Genomic DNA, 17,185 nt, shown 5'->3' on the forward strand with positions numbered 1-17,185 from the left:
TCAAAAGATAATTAGTGAATTTCTGTTAATTAGCTGAATATATGTTTCGATTTCTCGTGCAAGTAATGTCCGCCTCTCTGAATAATCCAGCTCGAGGATTAGAATTATGTTACTGCAACACGCTATATTTAAGAATTCCACAAAACTTAACATGACCCCCTTGTACATATAGCTTCAGACACTGGCAGACGCATTCCTGCGAATACTTTTGGATGCGCACTGCGCAGAATCCGGTAATATAATTTTGATTTGATTTGATTTATTGATATTCCTCGTACAATCGAGAGGAGACAAGGACCAAAGGCATACAAATGCCTGACACAGGTCCCTGCCGCCCCTACAGTTCGACGTTGGTAACAGATGCATGTTGACCGTAATTAACACAACAAACAAAAATAGCAACAATCCGACTTGCATTTTCTGAAAGAACTTCGCAATATAGCATACAATACAAGATGACAGTACAAGATCACACATTATTTTTTCACGTGATAATGTGCCACATATCTCAGTTACCAAGTATGTGTTTATATATTTCTAAGCTATCACGAAAGGTGTTGAAATACTATTTCAGTGGCTGCCTGGACATACAAGCATGGTTGGTAATGACTTCGCCGACGAAGCCGTCCGGTCTGCCCATTGTTACGGCTGGCGTCTAGCACATCGTGCAGAAAGGACTTTCACCCACCATGCGTCGTCGAAATGAAGCGTGACTTCCTAATTCGCCATGGTCATCTCGAGTGTCTGCCGGTCTGGCGGAAGCCCCGCAGTGTTTACAGGCCTCTTTTGTGTGTGTGTGTGCGACTTTAGAGGGACACTGTCCTCGAACCAGCAACGCCCAAAAGAGGAGGACAAGCGTCTGCAATTCCCGGACTTGAGGCTTGGTATAACCGGAGGCGGGACGCCCTCCTCCTTGAAGCAGGCTCGGTATAACCAGAGCCTCGGTATAACCGGAGGAGGAGGGGCCCTCTTTCCGCGAATCAGACTCTGTGCCGGTCACGTGACGTCGACGGAAGCAAGATCCCTCCCATGATTGTAGAGAGCCTATTTAAGGGGCTCCGGAATGTACTTTTTTGAGATCACTTCATTCTCTTCTCATCATCTTTCATCAACCTTTGAATAAACCGTGCAAGTTTCGCACTAGAAATCGTCTCGTCCTTGCCCGGTCGCCATGGTCTACCGGATGCCTGCAGCCCGCCGACAATGCCACGCTACCCAATTGTAACGTCGGTCGAGCTTCGATAAGCAGGCGTCGCTACAACTCGGCAGCAGTACGCTACGCTACCCTGGAGTACGCAACAAACTGGCTGGCAGCGATTGGGATACGCAAACCTGGAGACCCCAACCTGGACGACAACTACGAGATCGTAGCCTCTTCGTCCTGGCGACAACGTTCGGAAGGAAGATGTCAGGATTCATGACTGCATATGGTGAGTGCACGGCTTTTCTTCACTAAGATATCACCTGGCTTTACGTATTTTTTGGAAAGTACCATGCCGTGATTTTTCTTTAACGGTTCACGGAAGTTTTGAGTACGTCAAGGTTGTTATAGAGTGAAGAGTTAGCAGCACTAAGGGCAGCCATGAACTTGAAGGCACTAAAGAAGCCGGAATTGTTGAGCTTGACCAAACAGTTGGGCCTCCAAATTGCCCAATCAAAGAGAAAGCCGGAGATCATTGAGGCGATCGAAGCGATCGGGGCCGACGACGATGAACTGAAGGAATGCCTAGAGAGCATCGCAGAGAAAGAGGAGGAGCGTAAGCGCCTAGAAAAAGCGGAAGAGCGTAAGCGCCTAGAGGAAAAAGAAGAGCGTAAGCTCCTAGAGGAAAAAGCAGAACGCGGGCGGGCAGCACGTGAGGCCAAACAAGAGCGCGACTTCGAAAAGAAGCACCTAGAGATTGAGGTTCTGAAAGCTCAATATACTGAAAGACCTAGCACAGAGGCACGTGAAAGCGAGCGCAGAATGACAGACTTGATGGCACCCTACGCAGTAGGAGGGGACATAGGTCTTTTTCTGGTACAGTTTGAGCGCACGTGTGAGAAGGAAATATTCGCGAGAAACACGTGGCCGCAACGCTTGCTTACGTTACTGCCACGTGAGGTAGCTGATATCATCGCCTGCATGGGGAAAGAAGCAGCAGAGGACTTCGATGAAGTCAAAGCGAATCTGCTTAAAAGGTATAGATTATCAGCAGAAGCATTCAGGCGAAAATTCAGGGAAGTCGGAAAGACCACAAGCGAGTCATACTCAGATTTTGCATACACCTTAGAGGTAAACCTGAAGGAATGGCTCAGAGAAGAGGGTGTACTGGGCGACGCGGAAAAGACAATGCAGTGCGTTGCTTTAGAACAGTTCTACCGCCGGCTGCCAGTAAACATCAAGTATTGGCTTCAGGGTAGACCAAGCGTAGACACTATCACGAGAGCGGCATATTTCGCTGAGGAGTACGTAGCTCGCCGGGCGTTCGAACGCAACGAAGCTCCTAAGAAGGAGGTGAATAAATACAGACCCGACAAGCCAGAGCGATGGTCGAAATCGAATCAGAATAAATCAAAGGAAAGGTCAGGTTCGGTGAAAAGTAGTGACGAGAACAGAAAGGGGAGGGAGGAGTCACCCGAACAGAGGGGAGAAAGGCAGAAGAAAAAAGCTTTCGAGGCCGAGAAACCAATAGTTTGCTACAACTGCCAGCAAACAGGGCATATCGCCGTGGGATGCCAAAATCCCACACTTGTGTTGATGTCACTAACTAGTAACGAGTAAAATCTGAAATTGCTAGAACCGTACATTCGAGACCTCCGGCACGGTAAACGGCAAACCGTGTAGAGTGCTTCGCCACTCGGCAGCCACAATGGACGTGGTGCATCCGTCATACGGAGAGGAAGGCCAGTTCACGGGAGAATGTGCTTGGATAAGGCAAGCCATAGAAACCTCCAGTGTTTGTCTCCCTGTGGCCAAGATTCGTATCGAAGGCCCTTTTGAAGTACTGGACACAGAAGCTGTCGTCTCGGCACATCTGCCGCCTCAGTATCCATATTTGTTTTCTAACAAATCTGAGGATTTGCTGCGATGCAGGGGAATCGGGTTTAGTGAAGGGATAGTGCAAGCCTCAACTCGTTAACTCGTTCCAAGGCAAGGGAGCTCGCGGCCAAGGTGGTATATGAGTGTCCAGTGGTGGAGGAAACAGGTTTGACGGAGGATTCATCCACCAGTACCGAACAGGACAGCCCTATAGTGGATAATGCGGAAAGTACACCAGCTAATGAAAAGGTCAGGAAAGCAACGGAGCCTGAAATGTCTCGCGGGACAGAATGCAGACAAAAGTTATTGAATGTAAGCTCTGCCACATTGATTGCTGAGCTGGAAAAAGATTCCACCCTGCGGAACCTAAGGCCAGACGCTAAAGAAAGTGTGGCCAAACCGAACGTAAAGTTCCTCAAGAGGGCAGGCGTCCTCTATAGGAAGTACGCCAGTCGAAAGGGAGTACAATTCGACCAACTCGTGGTGCCGCATCCCTATCGTGAGCAGCTCCTGCACCTGGTTCACGGGGGCTTTTGGACAGGGCATATGGCCATTCGGAAAACAAACGACCGCTTACTGCAGGAATTTTACTGGCCCGGCTGCTTTCGAGAAGGAGAAGCATTTGTAAGAAGCTGCGACACATGTCAACGCATAGACAGGCCCGGAGATAAGGCTAAAGCGCCAATGAGACTTGTTCCCGTTATCACGGAGCCATTTCGCAGGCTCATAATAGACACAGTGGGACCACTTCCTGCAACACAGTCTGGCTATCGACATAGTCTTACTGCACTATGCCCCGCAACGAAATTTCCCGAGGCAGTGCCTCTCAAGAACTAAGCTCGGTGGAGATCGTCAACGCCCTTCTGTCTATCTTCGCGCGAGTAGGGTTTGCCGCAGAAATCCAGCCAGATCAAGGATCCGTCTTTACGAGCGCACTGATCTCAACGTTTCTGGAAAGGTACGGTATTAAAATCATTCATAGCTCAGTGTACCACCCGCAGCCAAACGCGGTAGAGAAAGTCCACTCAGTTATGAAACGGCTTTTGCGAACCCTTTGTTATGAGCACAAAGTCGATTGGGAGAGTTGCTTGCCTGCAGCAATGTTCGCGCTTCGAACTGCACCGCACGAATCAACAGGTTTTTCACCTTCAGAACTCGTTTACGGACGCTGCCTTCGCTCCCCTCTTCGCATTGTTCGAGAAGCCTGGGAAGACCGGGCCGGCGATCCTTCGGTTGTGGCATACGTGCTAGAGCTGTTGGACCGTCTGCACACTTCTCAGGAATTAGCCAGGCAGGAAATGCGTAAGGCACAAAGCAATGCTAAGCATTACTATGACAGGACGGCTCGCACGCGACGCTTTGAAGTTGGGGAAAAGGTAATGATCCTGAAACCCTCATTGAAAAACAAACTAGAGGTTCAATGGGAAGGACTGGTTGACATAATTCAGAAATAATCTGAAACAAACTACGTAATCATGGTACCGGGAAAACGAAGGACACCACAAGTGTACCATAGCAATCTACTTAAACCCTACCGGCAGAGGGAAGCCATTGTGAACATGTCTCTTAACCAACCTGAGGAGATGCCTGTCGACTTTCCAGAGTTAACACCGTGACGGAGGCAAAAGACATTCACGAGACTACTAAGTTAGTAGAACAGGCGCAATTGAATCCCAATGAAAGGGCCGAACTGAGGGAACTCGTGTTTGAATTTAAAGACGTATTTTCAGACACACCGGGCAGGACCACTGCGATCGTTCACGACATCGAGTTAACCTCATCGGACCCAGTTCGTTCGAAAGCTTATCGCTTTTCACCTTGTCAGCGTGAAGTCATGGCCGCTGAAATAAACAAGATGTTAGAGCTAGGTGTAATCGAGCCAGGAGACAGTGATTATACCTCGCCTCTTATCTTGGTTGGGGTCCCAGGAAAGGAGCCGCGGCCATGTATCGACTACTGCAGACTCAATTTGATCACGAAGGATAAAGTTCTCCATACCATACCATACCAGACTTATCCAATACCGCATATCGAGGAAAGGCTTGAGAAAGTGAGCAGTGCTAATTTCATCTCTACGCTCAATTTAGTCAGAGGGTACTGGCAGGTTCCGTTGACCGAGAAGGCAAGGAGGCTTACGGCGTTTATTTCCCCGATGGGAACCTTTCGTCCGAAAGTCCTGAACTTTGGATTGAAGAATGCGCCATATTGCTTCTCTAGCCTTATGGACGAGGTGCTACAAGGAATGGAGGACTTTGCACTTCCGTATCGCGATGGCATAGCAATCTTTTCTTCATCATGGGCGGACCATATGCAACACCTGCGAACCGTGCTGTGTCGTGTACGAGAGGCCAACTTAACTGTTAAGGCTTCCAAATGCCAATTAGGGCGCGCGGAGGTAGCTTATCCAGTTCATGTAATAGGGCAAGGTCATCGTCGGCCTTCCGAGGTTAAACTGACCGCAATAGACAACTTCCCGCAACTACGCACCAAGCGGGACATCAGGTCATTCCTTAGCTTGGCGGCTTATTACCAAAGATATATCCCGCGGTATTCCGAAATTGCGAGTTCTTTAACGGATGCTCTCAGAAAAACAGAACCACAAACGGTAAAGTGGGATGACGCAAAAGAAAATGCTTTTAGTATGCTGAAGAAAGCACTAACGAGTCAGTCAGTGTTGAACGCGCCCGACTACTCTAAGCAATTCATTCTTCAGTGTGATGCCAGCGACAGGGGTATGGGGGTGGTGCTCTGTCAACAGAGAGATGACGAGAACGAACACCCTGTACTGTACGCCAGTAGAAAGCTTTCAGTTCGTGAGGGAGCATACAATGCATCAGAAAAGGAATGCGCCTGCGTTGTATGGGCGGTGCAGAAGCTAGCTTGCTATATCGCTGGTTCAAGGTTCACCATAGAGACTGACCACTGTCCCCTCACCTGGCTGCAGTCCATGTCTACGAAAAACGGCCGTCTTTTGCGATGGAGCTTGGCTCTTCAAGAGTACACTTTCGATATTCGCTACAAGAACGGTAAACTTAACGGCAATGCCGACGGTTTGAGTTGTTGCCCCTAGAGTAACGAAACCCTCACGCTCACCCGGGTTTCCGTGGCAGTTTTACGTTCGTTCATACGTTTCTTTTTTTTTTTTTCCGAAGTGTAGTCGATTGTTCGCTGATTTTGATAACCACGTCTTAAGAGGAAGCTCTAGCTCGGGCCCAACTCCAAGCGGCCTATTCAAATACATGTAAAAGCGCAAAAATGTTTTTCTGAGATAACCCCTGGACCAATTTTAATGAAATTTGTTGCATTTGAGAGAGCAAGTTAAATTCTAGTGACTGTTGCTCATGGAATTTCTATTTAGGTCCTGAATTTTGTTAAAAAGATTTTCAAAAATTCGAAAGTTTGAAAAATATAGAAGCACGAAGTTTACAGATTCATAGCTCTGCATAAAAAACAGATATCTCGGTTCTGTAAACGGGATCCATTAGATCATTGAAAGCGGACAAATTCGATACATCATTTTATATCTTACGTGAATTTGTTACGTTGTTTACAAGTGTTCTGCAAAAGCTATATTTACATATTACTGAATTTTTTGACATTCATGTGTAACATATGTTTTGTCCGCTTTAGATGTACTATTATATGTAATTCACGGAATTGTATTATCAGTTTTCATTGCTGAGTTACGGAGTTGTAAACTTGATAGTTTCGTTTTCTGAAAATTTTTGATTTTTGCCATTTTTTAATAAAAACCTGACAGCCTAACTAAAAAATCCGAAACCAACAGTCACTAGATCTAGATCTTAAGTTTTTCTTTTAAATGCAACAAACCTTTCAAATTTGGTGCGGTGGTTGACGAGAAAAACGAATTCTGCTTTTACGTGTATTTAGATAGGAGCACCCGAGCTAAAGCTTCCTCTTAACACTTTCAAGAAATGACCGTATTTAACGTTAAGGGGGGGGGGGGGGGGAGGACGCGCGTAAGAAATGGGAAAGGTGTAGCGGGCTTTCTTTTAAAAAGCCTGGTGTGCCTTGGAGGAGGGTGGCCTTGTGCTCGCTGCTTTGTGGTTGTGGGTCCGGCACTGGTCTGGGCTGATTGCTTGCCCACGCAGGAGACGAAAAGTCCGAGACCTGCTTGCAAGACCAATTTCACCGGACCGGACCAGGGAGAAAAGTCACAAGAGCGCCACGAAGAATGATGACAACTCCCAGGAATCTACCAGCTACGAATCAAGGGTTCGTCACCTCTGAGGGGAATTCTGCTACTGAAACGCCGATCCCTCGCACAGCGGCTGCTGGCCCCTACGCGTCGGGATCTTCCTCCCCCGCTGGAGATGCTGTTACGGCTGGCGTCTAGCACCTCGTGCAGAAAGGACTTTCACCCACCATGCCTCGTCGAAATGAAGCGTGACTTTCTAATTCACCATGGTCATCTCGAGTGTCTGCCGGTCTGGCGGAAGCCCCGCAGTGTTTACAGGCCTCTTTCGTGTGCGTGTGTGCAACTTTAGAGGGACCCTTTCCTCGAACTGTCAAGCTCTACAGGGGAACTTCCGCGAACCAGCAACGCCCAAAAGAGAAGGACAAGCGTCTGCAATTCCCGGACCTGAGGCTTGGTATAACCGGAGGCGGGACGCCCTCCTCCTTGCAGCAGGCACAGTATAAGAAGAGGCTCGGTATAACCGGAGGAGGAGGGGCCCTCTTTCAGCGAATCAGACTCTGTGCCGGTCATGTGACGTCGACGGAAGCAAGATCCCTCCCACGATTGTAGAGAGCCTATTTCCGAAATGTATTTTTTCGAGATCACTTCATTCTCTGCTCATCATCTTTCATCAATCTTTGAATAAACCGTGTAAGTTTCGCACTAGAAATCGTCTCGTCCTTGCCCGGTCGCCATGGTCCACCAGATACCTGCAGCCCGCCGACAACGCCACGCTACCCAATAGTAACGTCGATCGAGCTTCGATAGGCAGGCGTCGCTACAACTCGGCAGCAGTACGCTACGCTACCCTGGAGTACGCAACACCGTGTAAATGCCCGACCAGTTCCAATTCCCTTGTACAGAACCGACGCTGCAAGAAAGCTTCATTTCGTGGCTAAAGCTGTGACCCACAAATATTGGTTTTCTCCCAACCTCCCAAAGTGTCATCTCCTTGTTTAAAGAGGAAAGGGACCGCGAGTTCAGACGGAACGTAAGTCAAAGGAGTGGACAGGACGAGCGGTGTTGCTCGTCTTGTCCACTCCTTCATCTTATGTCCCGTCTGAATTCGCGGTTCTTTTCCTTTTTAAACATGTCGGAACAACTGGCCCAAGGTTCCTCCTGTTTTCATCTCCATACGCTTGATCCATCCCTAAAGCTACAAGTACCATCAAACGTTTCCCGCTCTGAGGCGACAGTGCGATGCCGCCTCTGGCTCGGGGTGGCACGCACACAGGGCTACTCATTCGGCATCGGAAGGGGGGGATACGCCCATGTGCGACTCCTGTGGAACTACAGAAACGATTGAACACATATTGTGCCTCTGTCCCCGGTACGATCTCGTGCATGAACCTCTCCCGACTGCAATAAACTGGCTGGACCCTAGACCATTTTCGGAAATGAAGATACGTCGATGGCACAGAAAGCCACGAAATCGTTATTGCAGTACTTCAAACCTACAGGGCTCCGCGACCGCTTGTACAGTCAGTGCGTACCTTCAAATGTGCTCGAACCTGCGCTCTCTCTCTCTATATTCATCCCTGTATCCCTTCCCCCAGGGCACGGTAGCTAACCGGACGTGCGTCTGGTTAACCTTCCTGCCTTTCTTCTCTCCCTACTTCTCTCTGTCTCTCTCTAGTCTCATATACTCAAACATGAGCATATAGAAAACAAATTGAAAAAGAACAACTGATTACCACTGTTTCCACAAGAGAAAAAAAAATTGATACAGTGCTATACCTACGAAAAAAGCCATATATCTTAGACTTACACACACACACACACACACACACACATATATATATATATATATATATATATATATATATATATATATATATATATATATATATATATACACACATATATATACAGTTACATTCGTGCTTCAATGCATAAAACGACCATTTGTTAAGAAAGTAACTGGAACGCCAATTAATTTCTCTGCAAAGTTCGGGAATTAACATCTCGAAACTGGTATCATTCTGAGAATTCGTTCCAAGTGGATCCGCCTTGCGAACCCCACGGCTTGACTTTGTCAATTAGAATATGGGCCATAAGGTAATTAATTAAAACTTCATTAATGAAATTTTGTTAATTTGTATATAGCGGATTTCAATTTTTTGTGCAAGTAATGTTCGCCTCCTCGAACTGGCCAGCTCATGGACTATAATTGTGCTATCTGCCATAGGCAACTTTTAAAAAAATTTTAAATTGTTCGCATACGAGAAGAAAGGAAACCGAGGGGCCTGTTTTTTGTCAGTCATATCATATGAAGCCAACAAACAATGACACCAAGGACAGCGTAGGAGAAATCACTTGTAGTTCTTATGTCAAATAAAAACATGATAAATAAATGCAAATGAAAGTGGATGAAAAAGTAAATGACAGCAGGTGGGATACGAACCCAGGTCCTCGCATTACGCGTGCGATGCTCTTACGAATTCAGATACCGCAGCGCAATTTTCCCATCTACTTTCTGGGATATTTATGTTTTATCTACTAGAACTAACCCTGGGTTTGCCATTTACGCAAGAGCGAGAGAGAGAGAGAGAGAAATAGAAGAGAGGAAAGGCAGGGAGGTTAACCAGACGCACGTCCGGTTTGCTGCCCTGCACTGGGGGAAGGGCCGGGTATTGGGATGAAGAGACAGACAGAGGAGATAGAGCACAGTTTCGCGCACACTTGAAGGTTCGCACCGAGTCTACACATGGTTGCCAATATCTGTCGACTTGAGGCACTTCCACAGCGCTTTCGTGGCTTTCTGTGCCATCAACGCGTACGGCCATGGTCCAAGGATCTTCATTCCCGAAAACTGTCTAGAGTCCAGCTGGTTCACTGCTGTCTGGAGAGCTTCACGCTCGACGTCGTACTGGGGACAGAGACATAGGATGTGTTCAATCGTTTCTGCGGTTCCACAAGAGTCGCACATGGGCGTATCCTCCATTCCACTGCGGAACGAGTAGGCTTTCGTAAATGCCACCCCGAGCCAGGGGATGCACAATACTGTCGCCTCAAAGCGGGAAATCCTTTATGGCACTTGTGGCTTTAAGGATGGATCAAGCCTATGAAGATGGCATTTCGGGAGGTAGGGAGAAGACAAGTATTTGTGTGTCATAGTTTTAGCCACGATATGAAGCTTCCTTGCAGCGTCGGTTCTAGATAAGGGGATTGGAACTGGTCGGGCTTCCAGATGGGCGGACCGGGCGGCTTCGTCGGAGAGGTCAATACCAGCAATGCCATTATGTCCAGGTAGCCACTGGAATATAATTTCATGCCCTTTAGCGACAGCTTGATAGTGATTTCATATGTCAGCTGCTTATGAATCCTAAGATATAGGGCAAAATGCAGACGCTGAAGGGCTGCCTTAGAGTAGCAAAATATGACCAATTTTTGAGGTGTCTCTTGCAGGAGGTTTTTGACAGCGGCACGCAAGGCAGCAAGCTCTGCCACCGTTGATGTTGTCATGCGTGACAGTTTGAATTTTGTTGTGGTTTTCGTAGCCGGAATGACAACGGCACCCGAAAACTGGTAAATGAAACCGAAGCATCTATATAGATGTGCATTCGGCCCCCGTATGTCTCATTGATTAATAGCAGCGTCATCTGTTTGACAGCTATTTTTGGGTGATTGGCCTTCTTCTTTACCCCCGGAATACTTAGGCGCACCTGAGGCTGTTAGTGACACCACAAGGGCAATGAAGGCCTTGCTGCTGGTATGTATCCCAATGGAAGACAATCTGTATGGGTGATTACAACTTCAAAAAAACATTACACAACGTCTATGCGATGGCAATAACGCCAAGTGATGATCGGGGACGCGGGAAAGATGACGGATATGCGTCCTGAGACAATCCACAGCAACGTATATATATGTTTGGATGGGCTGATTTTTGGCGAACACGATTGTTGCAGCTGTTGACGCACAGTGAGGAAGTCCTAAACTCGTGCGCAATGCTTGGCCCTGTAAGCTCTCCAATGAGCGAATATTTGACTTGCATGTACTGAACAACACTGGAAGGCTGTAGCGTAGATATCCTAGGAATAGAGCTCTGTACAGCTGAAGCATGGAGCATACAGATGTGTCCTATGTTTTCCCGCACATAAATCTCAGTACCCGGGCAATCGACAACAGTTTTTCCTTGAGGTACGTGCAATGAGGGCTCCAGAAAAGATTTCGGTCGATTATTACACCCAAGAATCGATGGTTCTTTCCACAGGTGATAGTGTGTCCGTTCGTGGAGACTGGGTATGGCGTCATAGGCTTACGTGGGAATGCAGTCAGTTCGCCGAAAGATGCCAGGGTAGTTTTTATCCCAAAGCCAAACAAACCACTGAACACTTTTAATCTCAGGCCTATATCGCTAACCTCTTGTCTAGGCAAAACATTCGAACACGTCATCCTCAACCGACTCAGTAAATACATGGAAGACAACAATGTTTATCCATCAGAAATGGTAGGTCTTCGAAAATCTCTCTCATGCCAAGATATAATGCTTCGAATGAAGCATGATATCATTACACCCAATAGCAGTCTAGAACGCAAGCAATTCTCAGTCTGGACCTCCATGAAGCCTTCAATAACGTTTCACATTCCGCCATCTTCCGAGAGCTTAATCTGATTGGGAATGGCGGAATGGGGTTTTTTTTTTACGTGCCAACACCCCTTTCTGATTATGAGGCACGCCGTAGTGGAGAACTCCGGAAATTTTGACCACCTGGGGTTCTTTAACGTGCACCTAAATCTAAGTACACGGGTGTTTTCGCATTTCGCCCCCATCGAAATGCGGCCGCCATGGCCTGGATTCGATCCCGCGACCTCGTGCTCAGCAGCCCAACACCATAGCCACTGAGCAACCACGGTGGGGCGGGGAATGGCGGAAAGACATATGACTACATACGTACCTTCTTAGCCAACCGTACCGCAACCATATACATAGGCACAGAGCATTCCCCTTCGTACGCTTTAGGTAGCTAAGGCACGCCCCAAGGCTCAGTGCTGTCCCTTTTTTCTTTTTAATCTTTCTATGATGCCGATGGCGCGAGCATTGCGATCTATTCCTGATCTCACGTTTTCACTCTACGCCGACGACATCACTCTTTGGACGACTGGCGGCTCCGATGTAGAGATTCAAGACACCGTGCAGGCCGCAGCAGACGCCGTCGTGGCTCATGCCGGGGCTATGAATCTCACATGCTCCCTTCAAAAATCCGAGCTACTTCTTCTGCCATCCCACCGGGAGGCCGAAAAACACGTCTAGTATACAGGTCATCCTGAACCACATTCCTGTTACTAGAGTGGACAGGCTCCGGGTGCTCGGTTTACACATTCAAAGCAACCGGCTCAACACATATGCCCTACATACACTCCACACCATAGTCGATCACACCCTGCGCCTTCTAGGGCGAGTCTCCAATAAACATGGCGGACTAAAGGAGGCCGAACTTCTCCGCTTGATCCAGGCCTTCGTTATCAGTACGATTACATTCGCAATACCATATCTACATTTCCTTAAATCAGAATCATATAAGATCGACACTCCTTTACGCAAAATATATAGATTCGCTCTGGGGGTCCCCATACGTACTTCCACTGAAAGACTAATGCTTACTGGCACCTTCAACACACTTACTGAACTCACAGAAGCCCACCTCACATCCCAATATAGCAGATTTTCTAACACCGCAACAGGTCGACAGATTCTACAAACTCTTTCTATCACTCCGGCACCCATCATCAAGACTAAATACACCATTCCACACCACATACACGAGAACCTCTGCATCCCCCCATTTCCTAAAAACATGCACCCTGTGCACCACAAACAGCGCAGGAGGCAGCGAGCAAAGGCTCTCCAAAAACAATTCTCGACCTCAAAAGACGTGCTCTATGTTGATGCCGCCGAATATGGGAACAGAAATCATTATGCAATATCAGTCATTAACTCTCACGGCCAGGTCGCTGCGGCCGCTTCCATTCCTGCCTCTTCCTCGGAGGAGGCGGAGGAGGCGGCCATAGCCCTGGCCCTCACAATCCCAAATGCATCAGTTATCGTTAGCGACTCCAAAGCAGCCATACATAACTTCGGAGCGGGCAGGGTCTCTAAGCCAGCCCTTTCCCTCCTCTTTGCCCATTCTTTCCATCAAACTGTGGCATTAATCTGGAATCCCGCGCATGCGGGCCTTGCCGGAAACAAGGCGGCTCATGCTAGTGCCCGAGGATCACATGTGTCGGACATCAGGCATCACATGTGTCGGACCTCGCTACGGAGGAGGCGCCGTTTACAGCGCGGGATCGGCTTATTACCTACCACGACATCTGCACACACTACCGATATAGACCGTTTAACCTTTCCGCCACTCATGGGCAAATCCCCGCGCAAGTGTGAAGTTCTGTGGCGACTGCTGCAGACGGGCAACTTTTCCTCCCCTTACCTCCTCTACCGCATTCATCCCTCCATTTACCTTTCTCCCTCTTGTAAATTCTCTGTCTCTCCCAAAGCAGGCTTAAACCACATCATGCGGGGGTGCCCTAAGCAGCCCCTTCCTCCTTTCCTCAAGCAATTAATATCTAGGGAGGAGCAGTGGGAGGCTGCCTTGCCCAGCTCGAGGCAAGACCTTCAGGAGGCCATCCTGGAGTGGGCTGAGAGGATAGAGGAGGCCTACTTCAAGTAGTTCCTCCTCCCACCCTCTATTCCGCTGCCCCCTTCCCTTTAACGAGGGATAAATAAAGTTTTCATCATCATCATCGGTCGACACAGTCAAGCCTTGAATTTGAAGGTATGCTGATGTCAAAGTTGCTGCCCGCTGCAATCGCGGGCAGATGTCATCTGCGTATATCATCATCTGCGTAATATTGTAAGAAGCCAACAAACACTGACACCAAGGACAACATAGCGGAAATTACTTGTGCTTAATAAATGAAATAAACAAACGATAAATTAATGGAAATGAAAGTGGATGAAGAAACAACTTGGCGCAGCTGCAGGGGAACGATCCCACAACCTTCAGGTAGCATGTGTGGGTTTATTGACCGGTTGCCTTCACCCGAAAAGATCACGTTCTCGTGACGCCTGCGGCAGAAAGGATGTTCCACATCTGCCGCCAGGGTTTGTGAGTGGTGGCGCTGGCTAACACTCCCAGGCTTCTACTAGGCAACATAAGTACCCAAGCAAGTGGATGGGGAAATGGCGCCGCGGTAGCTCAATTGGTAGAGCATCGCACGCGTAATGCGAAGGTTGTGGGATCGTTCCCCCACCTGTGGCAAGTTGTTTCTTCATCCACTTTCATTTCCATTAATTTATCGTGTTTATTTCATTTATTAAGCACAAGTAATTTCCCCTATGTTGTCCTTGGTGTCAGTATTTCTTGGCTTCTTATGGTATGACTAATAAAAATTGGGCCCCTCGGTTAACCCCCTCTCCTCTCGTTTATCATCTGCGTAAGGCAGATGCCATCTGCGTATATCGAGAGGTAGATTGGTCTAGGTAAAACATCAGCTAGTCCAATGAGTGTCACATATTGAACAACGTGGGACTCAATACTCCTCCTTGAGGCACGCCGCAGTAGGTGTAATATTCAGCTGCGGGGCCATCTTTTGTTTGTACACAAAACGACCGGCGAGTTATGTAGTCGCATAACCAGCGAAGCATGTGGCCGCCGAGTCCAAGTCTCCAGGGAGTTGATGACGGCGTCATGTACAACGTTGTGATACGCGCCTTTCACGCTGAGAAAGAACGCAACTGATATGCGCTTACGGCTTTCCTCCTGTTGCACAAACGTTGTCAGGTCAACGACGCTATCAAATAAAGAACGACCCTGACGAAAGCCTGCCATGGAAGCGGGGTAGATATTGTAGCGCTCCAGATACCATTCTAGACGTGCAAGCACCATCCTTTTCAACACCTTTTTAGACTGGCCAGAGCGATAGGGCGATATGCCGCCAAGTCCAGCGGAGGTTTTGCCGGCTTTAGCAAAGGTACCAGCCGACTTAAGTTCCATTGCCTCGGAACTGTACCTTTATGCCATGAGTTGTTGAAACTGTTCAGAAGCACTCTTCTTGCCTCTTGTCCAGGGTGTCCCAGAGCAGCATAGGTGACGCCGTCAGGGCCTGGAGAGGATGATCGTTTGGAAACGGCCAGGGTATCTTCCAGTTTTTCCATGGTAAAGGACTCAATAGGACTCAATTTCTGGTAACCGAGCCACAGGGAGGTCACTTAAATGAATGTTGGTGTTGACAGGCTCGCCAGTGACTCTCGCACAAGATTCCTCCACCACAACGAGCTCAGTTTGGCCTAGATAGAGGGCCAAAGCTGCGAATGGGTGTGATTGTTGGGAGGATGAAAGAAGACTGCGGACTTTCCTCCATATGTGAAAGCGGCTTGCGAAGGTCCAGTGATTCACAGAATCTCTTCCATCGCTCACTCTCTAGTTTCTCTGTGCGACGCTGAACTTTCTCCTGAAGGCATCGTGCGTGTCTGAGATCATAAATCGATCTAGTGTGTCTGTATCGTCGCTCTGCACACCGTCGAATCGCACGAAGTCTTTCAAGTTCAATGTCGAAATCCGTTGAGTTTGACGACAGTGATAAGAAACACTTGGCAGCTTTCATTGCTACTGCGATGGTGTCGTCGACGTTGCCGGCGAAATCTCCCCGGCACGCTTCTTCTATAAGCTACATAAACATAGTCCAGTCAGTGCTCTTCAAGACACCACGAGAGAAAGACCGAGTGAGTCCATTAAACTTTAGTTAGGTAAGAATGGGATCACTCCCTTGAGTCTAGATGTCGCAAAACCATTTAGCATGTGACGTGAAGCTCCGTGACACTGAGGTCAAGTCGAGGCAGCTACTATACGCAGGACCCCGCAGATACGCCGGGATACCATCGTTCATGATGCAGAGGTCATAATAAGAGGCAAGTGAGACAACATTCCTTCCCCTGGAATTGATCTTGGTGCTTCCCCGAAGCAAGTGGTGCGCATTGAAGCCCCCGTGTTGACCCAGGGGCCACCAGTTTCCTTTAATATATATTTCAGTCTTCACAGTTGAACTGCCTTGATGGTGAGATGTAACAACCATTAAGAGTTAAAGACACTTTGTTCTTCCTGACGCGGAGGCATACGTATTGGATGTAGCCATGAGGCTGAACAGTATGCGAAACATGGGTCAAGTTCGTGCGGATGTAAATGAGAACGTTGCTTTGTTCCTTGCATGTGAAAGAAGCAATAACTTCGTAACCAGATCATCTGTAAGGAGTTGATACGTTCGGTTTGCAAATAACAAGTATAGGAAACCGATTCCTCAAGAAATATTGGCTCAAATCCGAGATGCGGGACTTAAAGCTTCTGGCATCCCATTGAAAAATCGTCGCACTTCTAACTCCACTGCGAAAAGAAAGTTTTGGGTGAGCCGTGGTGCTTATATGAGGCTTGCAAGTACTGGATTGAGTGCATTCTGTATTTGCAATGCACTTTGAGCTGTCGGTGTCTGCAGCTTGTTCAGTAGCATGCGAATCGTATCCATTAGTGATCGCACCATCATAACCACTTGCCGATCCTGTTCAATCAGTTCACCGGCAGGAGATGCTCGGGGTGGACTACTTCCGTCGGCGTGCAGTGATTCTGCTGGTGGTTGCCGTTTTGGCAACGCAGGCCAGGCTTCGGTATTCGTATTCTTCTCAGTGCCCTTGTCCTTTGTAGGCCTTTCTGATGCGCGTGGACTGGGTGGCAGTGGAGGAGGTGACAGTGGACGTGGCACACGCGTCACCGACGCAGCTTTCCTTGAAGAACGTCGACGACGGAAGAGCCGCTTCCTAATTTTAGCGGCGGCTTCTCGATGAGAGGAGTGATCTCCTGCCATTTCTTTTAAGATAGCAATTTTTTTTCTTAATTTTTGGGCAGTCCTTTGATGAAGCCTCATGAGATCCGTGACAGTTTGGACATTTCATGACAGTGGCTGCACATTTATCAGCG

At 48.1% G+C, this 17,185-nt stretch overlaps 1 non-coding gene across 1 annotated transcript; it reads left to right on the top strand.

Moving 5' to 3' along the window:
• Positions 1–14,405: 14,405 nt before the first annotated feature.
• Positions 14,406–14,479, top strand: TRNAT-CGU (transfer RNA threonine (anticodon CGU)). The gene has a single exon. It is a non-coding gene; the product is annotated as a tRNA-Thr (tRNA).
• The last annotated feature ends 2,706 nt before the right edge of the window (positions 14,480–17,185 follow it).

Source organism: Dermacentor andersoni, chromosome 1 (genome assembly GCF_023375885.2).
Source record: "Dermacentor andersoni chromosome 1, qqDerAnde1_hic_scaffold, whole genome shotgun sequence".
Classification (NCBI taxonomy): domain Eukaryota; kingdom Metazoa; phylum Arthropoda; class Arachnida; order Ixodida; family Ixodidae; genus Dermacentor; species Dermacentor andersoni.